Here is a 13100-nt window from a genome sequence, read left to right as displayed (position 1 = left end):
TCAGATAACAGGATCTTTTGGCTGATGACAATTTCTTTCAGTTGATTTGCATGAGTTTCTGTACTTACTCACTGGTAAATTTTCAAGATACTCTAATACGTAAATCACAAAAATCTTAAGCTTTCTCACTTGACCTCTCTTTAAAACACTAGTGCAAACAGGTAGCACTAGCAAGAGAAATCAGATGCAGTCTGTTATTTTTCAGCAAGGCAATCGTCAATAGCGTTAATGTAACAGAGCAGTAAACACAGTCTGATATCTTCCAGCAAGGCAATGATTAATCACAGAAATGCAATGAAGTATAGGCAAACTGGAGATTTTCTTGAAGAAATGCATTACCTTGGCTGCAGAGGTCAGGTGTGAACTTTTGCGAGAAATTGGTAACTTGCTAAGAGATTGGTATGAATAACATCTAAGTAGAGATGATTAAATCTTTGAAATTCAAATTCACCAGGTTTCATTGATTTTTTTTTTAAATCTTTAATGGGTATTGATTCACCAATAGTGTTGAGCGATACCTTCCGATATCGGAAAGTATCGGTATCGGAAAGTATCGGCCGATACCGTCAAAGTATCGGATCTAATCCGATACCGATACCCGATCCCAATGCAAGTCAATGGGACGAAAATATCGGAATTAAAATAAACCCTTTCTTTCCTTGTAGGTAAATTCTACATGAAGGAAAACAACTAAGAATAATGTAGGATGTATTGGGGGAGGTGGCGGAGACATTAAAGGCACAGAGGTTTAGCCCAAACAAATAGAATAGCAGGTTTTTTTGTTTTTTTTTATGACGTTCGGCGTTAGAAAGATTTTGACTATGTTATTTTTTTTTATTTTTTTTTCAGGTATTGATGTTTCACTACTTCCACGTCCTTCACCTTCTTTTTTACTTCTCCCACTTTCTTCTTCATTATCCTCATCATCAGCTTCTTTGACATCAACTATCTTCACCTTATTCATCTTCTTCTTCTACCTATATTTTTTTTTTTTTACATTGTTCATATTCTTTTTATTTAACTATTATCTTTTTCATATTCAACTTCTTCATCATATTCTTATTTGTGACAGGCATTCCCGTAGTTGTTATCTATAAAAGTTTGAAGATTACACCTTCCGTTCTGCCTGTCACAAAAGAGTTACATTTGTCCGCGTTCAGTTTGGCCTGCAGCATCAGGCTTTATCCAGGGGCACCACGAGGAGGAACGGACTCACCCCCATACACTGCTTAGTCTTCTTCTGCTTATAATTTAGATAATATCTTTTGCTCTGATATTTAGTCTTATGCTTAATGTTCTTCTGCTCTTTGTTCTGCAGCCTCTTGTTCTTCTGCTTCTCGGTCTCCCATGTCGTCGTCATCTCCAGGGTCGTCATCTCCGGGGTCGTCGTCATCGGGGTGGTCTTCAGGGTCATCGTCTCCAGGGTCGTCGTCATCTCAGTGGTCGTCGTCTCTGGTGTCGTCGTCATCTTAGGGGTGGTCTTCCGGGTCGTCGTCTTTAGGGTCTTGAACTTGGAAATGTAGCAGAAGGTACAAGAAGGCTGAGAAAATGCCGAGAAACAGCTGATGGAACTGGAACTCGGATGGCTACCCGAAGGTCCAAGAGCCAATGGAACTACCGAGGACCAGCTGACGTTACTGGAACCCGGTTACTAAGCAGGAGGTACCCGTGCCTGAAAGCACTACCAAGGACCACCTGACGTTGGTGGAACTCGGATACCCAGAGGGAGGCACCTAAGCCAAAGGCTCTGCCCGGAACCAGCTGACGGTACTGGAACCAGGATGGGGAGCAGAAGGTACAAGAGCAAAAGACACTGCCGAGAACCAGCTGACGGTACTGGAACCCGGATGGGTAGCCGAAGGTCCAAGAGCCAATGGAACTACCGAGGACCAGCTGACGTTACTGGAACCCGGTTACTAAGCAGGAGGTACCCGTGCTGAAAGCACTACCAAGGACCACCTGACGTTGGTGGAACTCAGATACCCAGAGGGAGGCACCTAAGCCAAAGGCTCTGCCCAGAACCAGCTGACGGTACTGGAACCAGGATGGGGAGCAGAAGGTACAAGAGCAAAAGACACTGCCAAGAACCAGCTGACGGTACTGGAACCCGGATGGGTAGCCGAAGGTCCAAGAGCCAATGGAACTACCGAGGACCAGCTGACGTTACTGGAACCCGGTTACTAAGCAGGAGGTACCCGTGCCTGAAAGCACTACCAAGGACCACCTGACGTTGGTGGAACTCGGATACCCAGAGGGAGGCACCTAAGCCAAAGGCTCTGCCCGGAACCAGCTGACAGTGCTGGAACCAGGATGGGGACCTATTCAAGCTTGTCTTCCTAGAGCCCCAACTAGCGGTGTTGGAGCAAAGGGTCAGCAGGGGGAGAAGAGTGTAGGCCGAAGCCTGCACTGGAGGCATTTGTAGGTCTGTTGTGTCTGCGTGGCTGTTGCAGGACACGTTGCCGGCTACACAGCAGGGGAACAGCTGGCGGTGCTGAACCCCACTGACACATTGGCTGGTGTTTATCTCTGTGCAGCTAGCAGTAGCGGGCCCCAACTGGTGGTGTTAGAGCCCAGGGTCAGCAGGAGGAGGAGAGGGAGCAGAGTGTAGGCCGAAGCCTGCACTGGCGGCAGCTTTGTGTCTGCGTGGCTGTTGCAGGACACGTTGCCGGCTACACAGCAGGGGAACAGCTGGCGGTGCTGAACCCCACTGACACATTGGCTGGTGTTTTTCTCTGTGCAGCTAGCAGTACCGGGCCCCAACTGGCAGTGTTAGAGCCCAGCCTCTGCAGGGGGAGCAGAGTGTAGGCCGAAGCCTAATTGAACCAATTTTAAAGGTAACCTTTAACCCCCCCTCAGGGGTTACAAACTAGAAGAGCCACACCTTATGCAGCAGTAGTGCTGCACAAGTCAAAGGTTGCTCTTTTAATTTTTCTCCTTGCACACGCTGAATGAATTACGTATAACATTTAGCCCTTTATACAGTCAAACTGTGTTGGAGACGAGAGTTCCCTTCGTAATGAGACGCAGCACAGATGTCAAAAATCACACCTTGGTGCTTGGCGCGGCCTCCTGAGCATCGCATTTTGCTGTACAGGAGTCTGTGTTGTTGCGTTATCCCTTGGCCATGCGCTGCCCATCTTCTGACATCATTTCATGTCGGCTGGTGCGGTTCGTGATGCCCATGAATCCCAGCCCCGCAGTGTCTTTACAGTGTTTCACACTGCGGGGCTGGGATTCATGGCCTGGCGCAGTACATATGTTCGCCTCTCGCTCGGGTCCTTACACCTGCTACAGACTGTGCGGCGTCAGCTGATCCCTTATCGCATGCCGCGGCCATGAAGCCGCACCGTCTGAAGAAGGCGGAAGGAGATGAGTGACAGCCTGGCGAAGATATGCACTGCTCATGCCCGTCAATCACACCCTCGCAGTCAAAATAAATAAGACACCGAGGGGCGTTGTGTCGGGCAGGGCGGCCGCAGAGGCGCAGCCAGCCAAACAATGATGTCAGAAGAAGGGCTGTGCTACCAAGGGGGTTGTTGCGTGTCATTAAAAAGTAAAGTCACACCTCAGGGACGTTTTAATGGTCTCAGGGGACACATTGTAGACGTGTTCTGTTCCACGTGTGCAAGGAGAATAAGTTTATGAGCCACCTTGCACACATGCAGCATTACTGCTGTACAAGTGGCTGGAAAACATAGAAACACCTGGGGGAGGGGGGACAGGTTCCCTTCAATTTCAGTTCTTGTGTCTGCGTGGCTGTTGCAGGACACGTTGCCGGCTGCACAGCAGGGGAACAGCTGGCGGTGCTGAACCCCACTGACACATTGGCTGGTGTTTTTCTCTGTGCAGCTAGCAGTACCGGGCCCCAACTGGCGGTGTTAGAGCCCAGGGTCAGAAGGAGGAGAGGGAGCAGAGTGTAGGCCGAAGCCTGCACTGGCGGCAGCTTTGTGTCTGCGTGGCATTTGCAGGACACGTTGCCGGCTACACAGCAGGGGAACAGCTGGCGGTGCTGAACCCCTCTGACACATTGGCTGGTGTTTTTCTCTGTGCAGCTAGCAGTACCGGGCACCAACTGGCGGTGTTAGAGCCCAGGGTCAGCAGGAGGAGGAGAGGGAGCAGAGTGTAGGCCGAAGCCTGCACTGGTGACAGCTTTGTGTCTGCGTGGCTGTTGCAGGACACAATGCCGGCTACACAGCAGGGGAACAGCTGGCGGTGCTGAACCCCACTGACTCATTGGCTGGTGTTTTTCTCTGTGCAGCTAGCAGTACCGGGCCCCAACTGGCGGTGTTAGAGCCCAGGCTCTGCAGGGGGAGCAGAGTGTAGGCCGAAGCCTAATTGAACCAATTTTAAAGGTAACCTTTAACCCCCCCTCAGGGGTTACAAACTAGAAGAGCCACACCTTATGCAGCAGCAGTGCTGCACAAGTCAAAGGTTGCTCTTTTAATTTTTCTCCTTGCACACGCTGAATGAAACACGTATAACATTTAGCCCTTTATACAGTCAAACTGTGTTGGAGGCGAGAGTTCCCTTCGTAATGAGACGCAGCACAGATGTCTAAAATCACACCTTGTTGCTGGGTGCAGCCTCCTGAGCGTTGTTATTTGCTGTACAGGAGTCTGCGCTGTCGTGTTATCCCTTGGCCTTGCGCTGTTAGCGCTGCCTGTCTCCTGACATAATTTAATGTCGGCCGGTGCGGTTCGCGATGACCATGAATCCCAGCCCCGCAGTGTCTTTACAGTGTTTCACACTGCGGGGCTGGGATTCATGGCCTGGCGCAGTACATATGTTCGCCTCTCGCTCGGGTCCTTACACCTGCTACAGACTGTGTGGCATCAGCTGATCCCTTATCGCATGCCACGGCCATGAAGCCGCACAGTCTGAAGAAGACGGAAGGAGATGAGTGACAACAGGCGAAGATATGCACTGCTCATGCCCGTCAATCACACCCTCGCAGTCCAAATAAATAAGACACCGAGGGGCGTTGTGTCGGGCAGGGCTGCCGCAGAGGCGCAGCCAGCCAAACAATGATGTCAGAAGATGGGCAGCGCTACCAAGGGGGTTGCTGCGTGTCATTACAAAGGAAAGTCACACCTCAGGGACGTTTTAATGGTCTCAGGGGACACATTGTAGACGTGTTCCGTTCCACGTGTGCAAGGATAATAAGTTTATGAGCCACCTTGCACACATGCAGCATTACTGCTGTACAAGGTGGCTGTAAAACACACAAACACCTGGGGGTGGAGCGACAGGATCCCTTCAATTTCAGTTCTTGTGTCTGCGTGGCTTTTGCAGGACACGATGCCGGCTACACAGCAGGGGAACAGCTGGCGGTGCTGAACCCCACTGACACATTGGCTGGTGTTTTGCTCTGTGCAGCTAGCAGTACCGGGCCCCAACTGGTGGTGTTAGAGCCCAGAGTCAGCAGGAGGAGGAGAGGGAGCAGAGTGTAGGCCGAAGCCTGCACTGGCGGCAGCTTTGGGTCTGTTGTGCCTGCGTGGCTGTTGCAGGACACGTTGCCGGCTACACAGCAGGGGAACAGCTGGCGGTGCTGAACCCCACTGACACATTGGCTGGTGTTTGGCTCTGTGCAGCCAGCACTTCGGGGCACCAACTGGCGGTGTTAGAGCCCAGGCTCTGCAGGGGGAGCAGAGTGTAGGCCGAAGCCTAATTGAACCAATTTTAAAGGTAACCTTTAACCCCCCCTCAGGTGTTACAAAGTAGAAGAGCCACAGCTTATGCAGCAGTAGTGCTGCACAAGTCAAAGGTTGCTCTTTTAATTTTTCTCCTTGCACACGCTGAAAGGAACACGTATAACATTTAGGCCCTTACACAGTCAAACTGTGTTGGAGGCGAGAGTTCCCTTCGTAATGAGACGCAGCACAGATGTCAAGAATCCCACCTTGGTGCTGGGCGCAGCCTCCTGAGCGTTGTTATTTGCTGTACAGGAGTCTGCGTTGTTGCGTTATCCCTTGGCCATGCGCTGCCCATCTTCTGACATCATTTCATGTCGGCTAGTGCGGTTCGCGATGCCCATGAATCCCAGCCACGCAGTGTCTTTACATAGTTAAAACACTGCGGGGCTTGGATTCATGGCCTGGCGCAGTACATAGGTTCGCTGCTCACACGGGTCCTTACACCCGCTTCAGACTGTGCGGCATCAGCTGATCCCTTATCGCATGCCACGACCATGAAGCCGCACAGTCGGAAGAAGACGGAAGGAGATGAGTGACAACAGGCGAAGATATGCACTGCTCATGCCCGTCAATCACACCCTCGCAGTCCAAATAAATAAGACACCGAGGGTCGTTGTGTGGGTCAGGGTGGCCGCAGAGGCGCAGCCAGCCAAACAATGATGCCAGAAGACGGGCAGCTGTTATGACCCCAATGGCGAGGGTCTCAGAGGAACGTGGAAGTCTGCAGAATACAAAAATCCAGCTCATAGGGCAGTGGTAACTGGGTTGACCATATATCTACTCCTAACGCCAACACTAGAAGTAGCCGGGGATCATTCCTACGTTGATTCTAGATGACACGCGCCAGCCGGAGTATCTAGCTACCCCTAGTAGAGGAAAACAAAGACCTTTCTTGCCTCCAGAGAAGGGGACCCCAAAGCTGGATAGAAGCCCCCCACAAATAATGACGGTGAGGTAAGAGGAAATGACAAACACAGAAATGAACCAGGTTTAGCACAGAGAGGCCCGCTTACTGATAGCAGAATAAAGAAAGGTAACTTATATGGTCAACAAAAACCCTATCAAAATCCACACTGGAAATTCAAGAACCCCCGAACCGTCTAACGGTCCGGGGGGAGAACACCAGCCCCCTAGAGCTTACAGCAAAGGTCAGGATGCAGATTTGGAACAAGCTGGACAAAAATACAAAACCAAAACAAATAGCAAAAAGCAAAAGGCAGACTTAGCTGATATAACTGGAACCAGGATCAGTAGACAAGAGCACAGCAGACTAGCTCTGATAACTACGTTGCCAGGCATTGAACTGAAGGTCCAGGGAGCTTATATAGCAACACCCCTAACTAACGACCCAGGTGCGGATAAAAGGAATGACAGAAAAACCAGAGTCAAAAAAACTAGTAACCACTAGAGGGAGCAAAAAGCAAATTCACAACAGTACCCCCCCCTTAGTGAGGGGTCACCGAACCCTCACCACGACCACCAGGGCGATCAGGATGAGCGGCATGAAAGGCACGAACTAAATCGGCCGCATGAACATCAGAGGCGACCACCCAGGAATTATCCTCCTGACCATAGCCCTTCCACTTGACCAGGTACTGAAGCCTCCGCCTGGAGAGGCGAGAATCCAAGATCTTCTCCACCACGTACTCCAACTCGCCCTCAACCAACACCGGAGCAGGAGGCTCAGCAGAAGGAACTACAGGCACAATGTACCGCCGCAACAAGGACCTATGAAATACATTGTGAATAGCAAACGACACAGGAAGATCCAGACGAAAAGATACAGGATTAAGGATTTCCAATATCTTGTAAGGCCCAATAAAACGAGGTTTAAATTTGGGAGAGGAGACCTTCATAGGAACAAAGCGGGAAGAAAGCCATACCAAATCCCCAACGCGTAGTCGTGGACCCACACCGCGGCGGCGGTTGGCAAAGCGCTGAGCCTTCTCCTGTGACAACTTCAAGTTGTCCACCACATGATTCCAGATCTGCTGCAACCTATCCACCACAGAATCCACCCCAGGACAGTCAGAAGGCTCCACATGACCCGAAGAAAAGCGAGGATGGAAACCAGAGTTGCAGAAAAAAGGCGAAACCAAGGTGGCGGAACTAGCCCGATTATTAAGGGCAAACTCAGCCAACGGCAAGAATGTCACCCAATCGTCCTGATCAGCAGAGACAAAACACCTCAAATAAGCCTCCAAAGTCTGATTGGTTCGCTCCGTCTGTCCATTAGTCTGAGGATGGAAAGCAGACGAAAACGACAAATCAATGCCCATCCTACTACAAAAGGATCGCCAGAACCTAGAAACGAACTGGGATCCTCTGTCTGACACAATATTCTCAGGGATGCCGTGCAAACGAACCACGTTCTGGAAAAACACAGGAACCAGATCGGAAGAGGAAGGCAGCTTAGGCAAAGGAACCAAATGGACCATCTTGGAGAAGCGATCACATATCACCCAGATAACGGACATGCCCTGAGATAGCGGAAGATCAGAAATGAAATCCATGGAGATATGTGTCCAAGGTCTCTTCGGGACAGGCAAGGGCAAGAGCAAACCGCTGGCACGAGAACAGCAAGGCTTAGCTCGAGCACAAGTCCCACAGGACTGCACAAATGACCACACATCCCTTGACAAGGAAGGCCACCAAAAGGACCTGGCCACCAGATCTCTGGTGCCAAAAATTCCCGGGTGACCTGCCAACACCGAGGAATGAACCTCGGAAATGACTCTGCTGGTCCACTTATCTGGGACAAACAGTCTGTCAGGTGGACAAGACTCAGGCCTATCAGCCTGAAATCTCTGCAACACACGTCGCAGATCCGGAGAAATAGCTGACAAGATAACTCCATCTTTAAGAATACCAACAGGATCAGCGACTCCAGGAGCATCAGGCACAAAGCTCCTAGAAAGAGCATCGGCCTTCACATTCTTTGAACCTGGTAAATACGAGACAACAAAATCAAAGCGGGAGAAAAACAATGACCAGCGGGCCTGTCTCGGATTAAGGCGTTTAGCAGACTCGAGATACATCAGATTTTTGTGATCAGTCAAGACCACCACACGATGCTTAGCACCCTCGAGCCAATGACGCCACTCCTCAAATGCCCATTTCATGGCCAACAACTCCCGATTGCCCACATCATAATTTCGCTCGGCAGGCGAAAACTTCCTAGAGAAAAAGGCACAAGGTTTCATAACAGAGCAACCAGGGCCTCTCTGCGACAAAACGGCCCCTGCCCCAATCTCCGAAGCATCCACCTCAACCTGAAAGGGAAGTGAGACGTCAGGCTGGCACAAAACAGGCGCCGAAGTAAACCGGCGTTTCAACTCCTGGAAAGCCTCCACGGCAGCAGGAGCCCAGTTAGCTACATCGGAGCCCTTCTTGGTCATATCCGTCAAAGGTTTCACAATGCTAGAAAAATTAGCGATAAAACGACGGTAGAAGTTAGCGAAGCCCAAGAACTTCTGAAGACTCTTAACTGACGAGGGCTGAGTCCAATCAAGAATAGCTCGGACCTTGACTGGGTCCATCTCCACAGCAGAAGGGGAAAAAATGAACCCCAAAAAGGGAACCTTCTGTACACCAAAGAGACACTTTGAGCCCTTGACAAACAAAGAATTTTCACGCAAAATTTTAAAGACCAACCTGACCTGCTCCACATGCGAATCCCAATTATCAGAAAAAACCAAAATATCATCCAGATAAACAATCAAAAATTTATCCAGATACTTCCGGAAAATGTCATGCATAAAGGACTGAAAAACTGAAGGCGCATTGGAGAGCCCAAAAGGCATCACCAAGTACTCAAAATGACCTTCGGGCGTATTGAATGCGGTTTTCCATTCATCACCTTGCTTAATGCGCACAAGGTTGTACGCACCACGAAGGTCTATCTTGGTGAACCACTTGGCACCCTTAATCCGGGCAAACAAGTCAGACAACAGCGGTAAAGGATACTGAAATTTGACAGTGATCTTATTTAAAAGCCGATAATCAATACAAGGTCTCAAAGATCCGTCCTTTTTTGCCACAAAAAAGAATCCCGCACCAAGAGGGGAAGAAGATGGACGAATATGTCCTTTCTCCAGAGACTCCTTGATATATGAACGCATAGCGGTATGTTCAGGTACCGACAGATTAAACGGTCTTCCCTTAGGAATTTTACTGCCTGGGATCAAATCTATAGCACAGTCACAGTCCCTATGAGGAGGCAGTGCACTGGACTCAGACTCACTGAAGACATCCTGATAATCAGACAAATACTCCGGAACTTCCGAAGGCGTAGAAGAAGCAATAGACACAGGCAGGGAATCCCCATGAATACCACGACAGCCCCAACTTGAGACTGACATAGCCTTCCAGTCCAGGACTGGATTATGGGTCTGTAACCATGGCAGCCCTAAAACAACCAAATCATGCATTTTATGTAAAACCAGGAAACGTATCACCTCGCGGTGTTCAGGAGTCATGCACATGGTAACCTGTGTCCAATACTGCGGTTTATTTGCTGCCAATGGTGTAGCATCAATACCCCTAAGAGGAATAGGATTTTCCAATGGTTCAAGAGTAAAACCACAGTGCTTAGCAAATGAGAGATCCATGAGACTCAGGGCAGCACCTGAATCTACAAACGCCATGACAGGATAAGATGACAGTGAGCAAATCAAAGTTACAGACAGAATAAATTTAGGTTGCAAATTACCAACGGTGACAGGACTAACAACCTTAGCTATACGTTTAGAGCATGCTGAGATAACATGTGTAGAATCACCACAGTAGTAGCACAAGCCATTCCGGCGTCTATGAATTTTCCGCTCATTTCTAGTCAGGATTCTATCACATTGCATTAAATCAGGTGTCTGTTCAGACAACACCATGAGGGAATTTGCGGTTTTTCTATCACATTGCACCGAATTAGGTGTCTGTTCAGACAACACCATGAGGGAATTTGCGGTTTTGCGCTCCCGCAACCGCCGGTCAATTTGAATAGCCAGTGCCATAGTATCATTCAGACCTGTGGGAATGGGAAAACCCACCATAACATTCTTAATGGCTTCAGAAAGGCCATTTCTAAAATTAGCGGCCAGTGCACACTCGTTCCAATGTGTCAGCACGGACCATTTCCGAAATTTTTGGCAATACACTTCAGCCTCGTCCTGCCCCTGAGACATAGCCAGCAAGGCCTTTTCTGCCTGAATCTCAAGATTGGGTTCCTCATAAAGTAAACCGAGCGCCAGAAAAAACGCATCAAGATCAGCCAATGCCGGATCTCCTGACGCCAGCGAAAAAGCCCAATCCTGAGGGTCGCCCCGTAAGAACGAAATAACAATTTTTACTTGCTGAGCAGAATCTCCAGATGAACAGGGTCTCAGGGACAAAAACAATTTACAATTATTCACGAAATTCCTAAACTTAAACCTGTCTCCGGAAAACAGTTCAGGAATCGGTATTTTAGGTTCTGACCTAGGATTTCTGATAACATAGTCTTGTATGCCCTGCACACGAGTAGCCAGCTGGTCCACACTTGTAATCAAGGTCTGGACATTCATGTCTGCAGCAAGCATAGCCACTCTAAGGTAAAGGGGAAGAAGAAAAAAAAAAAAAAAACTCAGAATCTTCTTTCTTATAATCCCTCTTCTGCAATGCATTAAACATTTAATATTGGCCTGGCAAACTGTTATGACCCCAATGGCGAGGGTCTCAGAGGAACGTGGAAGTCTGCAGAATACAAAAATCCAGCTCATAGGGCAGTGGTAACTGGGTTGACCATATATCTACTCCTAACGCCAACACTAGAAGTAGCCGGGGATCATTCCTACGTTGATTCTAGATGACACGCGCCAGCCGGAGAATCTAGCTACCCCTAGTAGAGGAAAACAAAGACCTTTCTTGCCTCCAGAGAAGGGGACCCCAAAGCTGGATAGAAGCCCCCCACAAATAATGACGGTGAGGTAAGAGGAAATGACAAACACAGAAATGAACCAGGTTTAGCACAGAGAGGCCCGCTTACTGATAGCAGAATAAAGAAAGGTAACTTATATGGTCAACAAAAACCCTATCAAAATCCACACTGGAAATTCAAGAACCCCCGAACCGTCTAACGGTCCGGGGGGAGAACACCAGCCCCCTAGAGCTTACAGCAAAGGTCAGGATGCAGATTTGGAACAAGCTGGACAAAAATACAAAACCAAAACAAATAGCAAAAAGCAAAAGGCAGACTTAGCTGATATAACTGGAACCAGGATCAGTAGACAAGAGCACAGCAGACTAGCTCTGATAACTATGTTGCCAGGCATTGAACTGAAGGTCCAGGGAGCTTATATAGCAACACCCCTAACTAACGACCCAGGTGCGGATAAAAGGAATGACAGAAAAACCAGAGTCAAAAAAACTAGTAACCACTAGAGGGAGCAAAAAGCAAATTCACAACAGGCAGCGCTACCAAGGGGGTTGCAGCGTGTCATTACAAAGGAAAGTCACACCTCCGGGATGGTTACATGGTCACACAGAGGACACATTTTAGACGTGTTTTCAGTTCCACATGTGCGAGGAGAATAAGTTTATAAGCCACCTTGCACACATGCAGCATTACTGCTGTACAAGGTGGCTGGAAAACATACAAACGCCTGGGGGAGGGGGGACAGGTTCCCTTCAAGTTCAGTTCTTGTGTCTGCGTGGCTGTTGCAGGACACGTTGCCGGCTGCACAGCAGGGGAACAGCTGGCGGTGCTGAACCCCACTGACACATTGGCTGGTGTTTTTCTCTGTGCAGCTACCACATCTGGGCCCCAACTGGTGGTGTTAGAGCCCAGTGTCAGCAGGAGGAGGAGAGGGAGCAGAGTGTAGGCCGAAGCCTGCACTGGCGGCAGCTTTGGGTCTGTTGTGTCTGCGTGGCAGTTGCAGAACACGTTGCCGGCTGCACAGCAGGGGAACAGCTGGCGGTGCTGAACCCCACTGACACATTGGCGAGCTGGTTGGCTCTGTGCAGCCAGCACATCTGGGCCCCAACTGGCGGTGTTAGAGCCCAGGGTCAGCAGGAGGAGGAGAGGGAGCGGAGTGTAGGCCGAAGCCTAATTGAACCAATTTCAAAGGTAACCTTTAACCCCCCCTCAGGTGTTACAAAGTAGAAGAGCCACAGCTTATGCAGCAGTAGTGCTGCACAAGTCAAAGGTTGCTCTTTTAATTTTGCTCCTTGCACACGCTGAAAGGAACACGTATAACATTTAGGCCCTTACACAGTCAAAATGATTTTGAGGCGTGAGTTCCCTTCGTAAAGAGACGCAGTACAGCTGGCAAAAATGCCACCTTGGTGCTTTGCGCAGCCTCCTGAGCATCGTTATTTGTTGCACAGGAGTCTGCACTTTCGTGTTATCCCTTGGCCTTGCGCTGTTAGCGCTGC

Source organism: Ranitomeya variabilis, chromosome 1 (genome assembly GCF_051348905.1).
Source record: "Ranitomeya variabilis isolate aRanVar5 chromosome 1, aRanVar5.hap1, whole genome shotgun sequence".
Lineage (NCBI taxonomy): Eukaryota > Metazoa > Chordata > Amphibia > Anura > Dendrobatidae > Ranitomeya > Ranitomeya variabilis.
The sequence above is the reverse complement of the archived record's forward strand: the minus strand, read 5'-3'. Positions refer to the sequence as shown.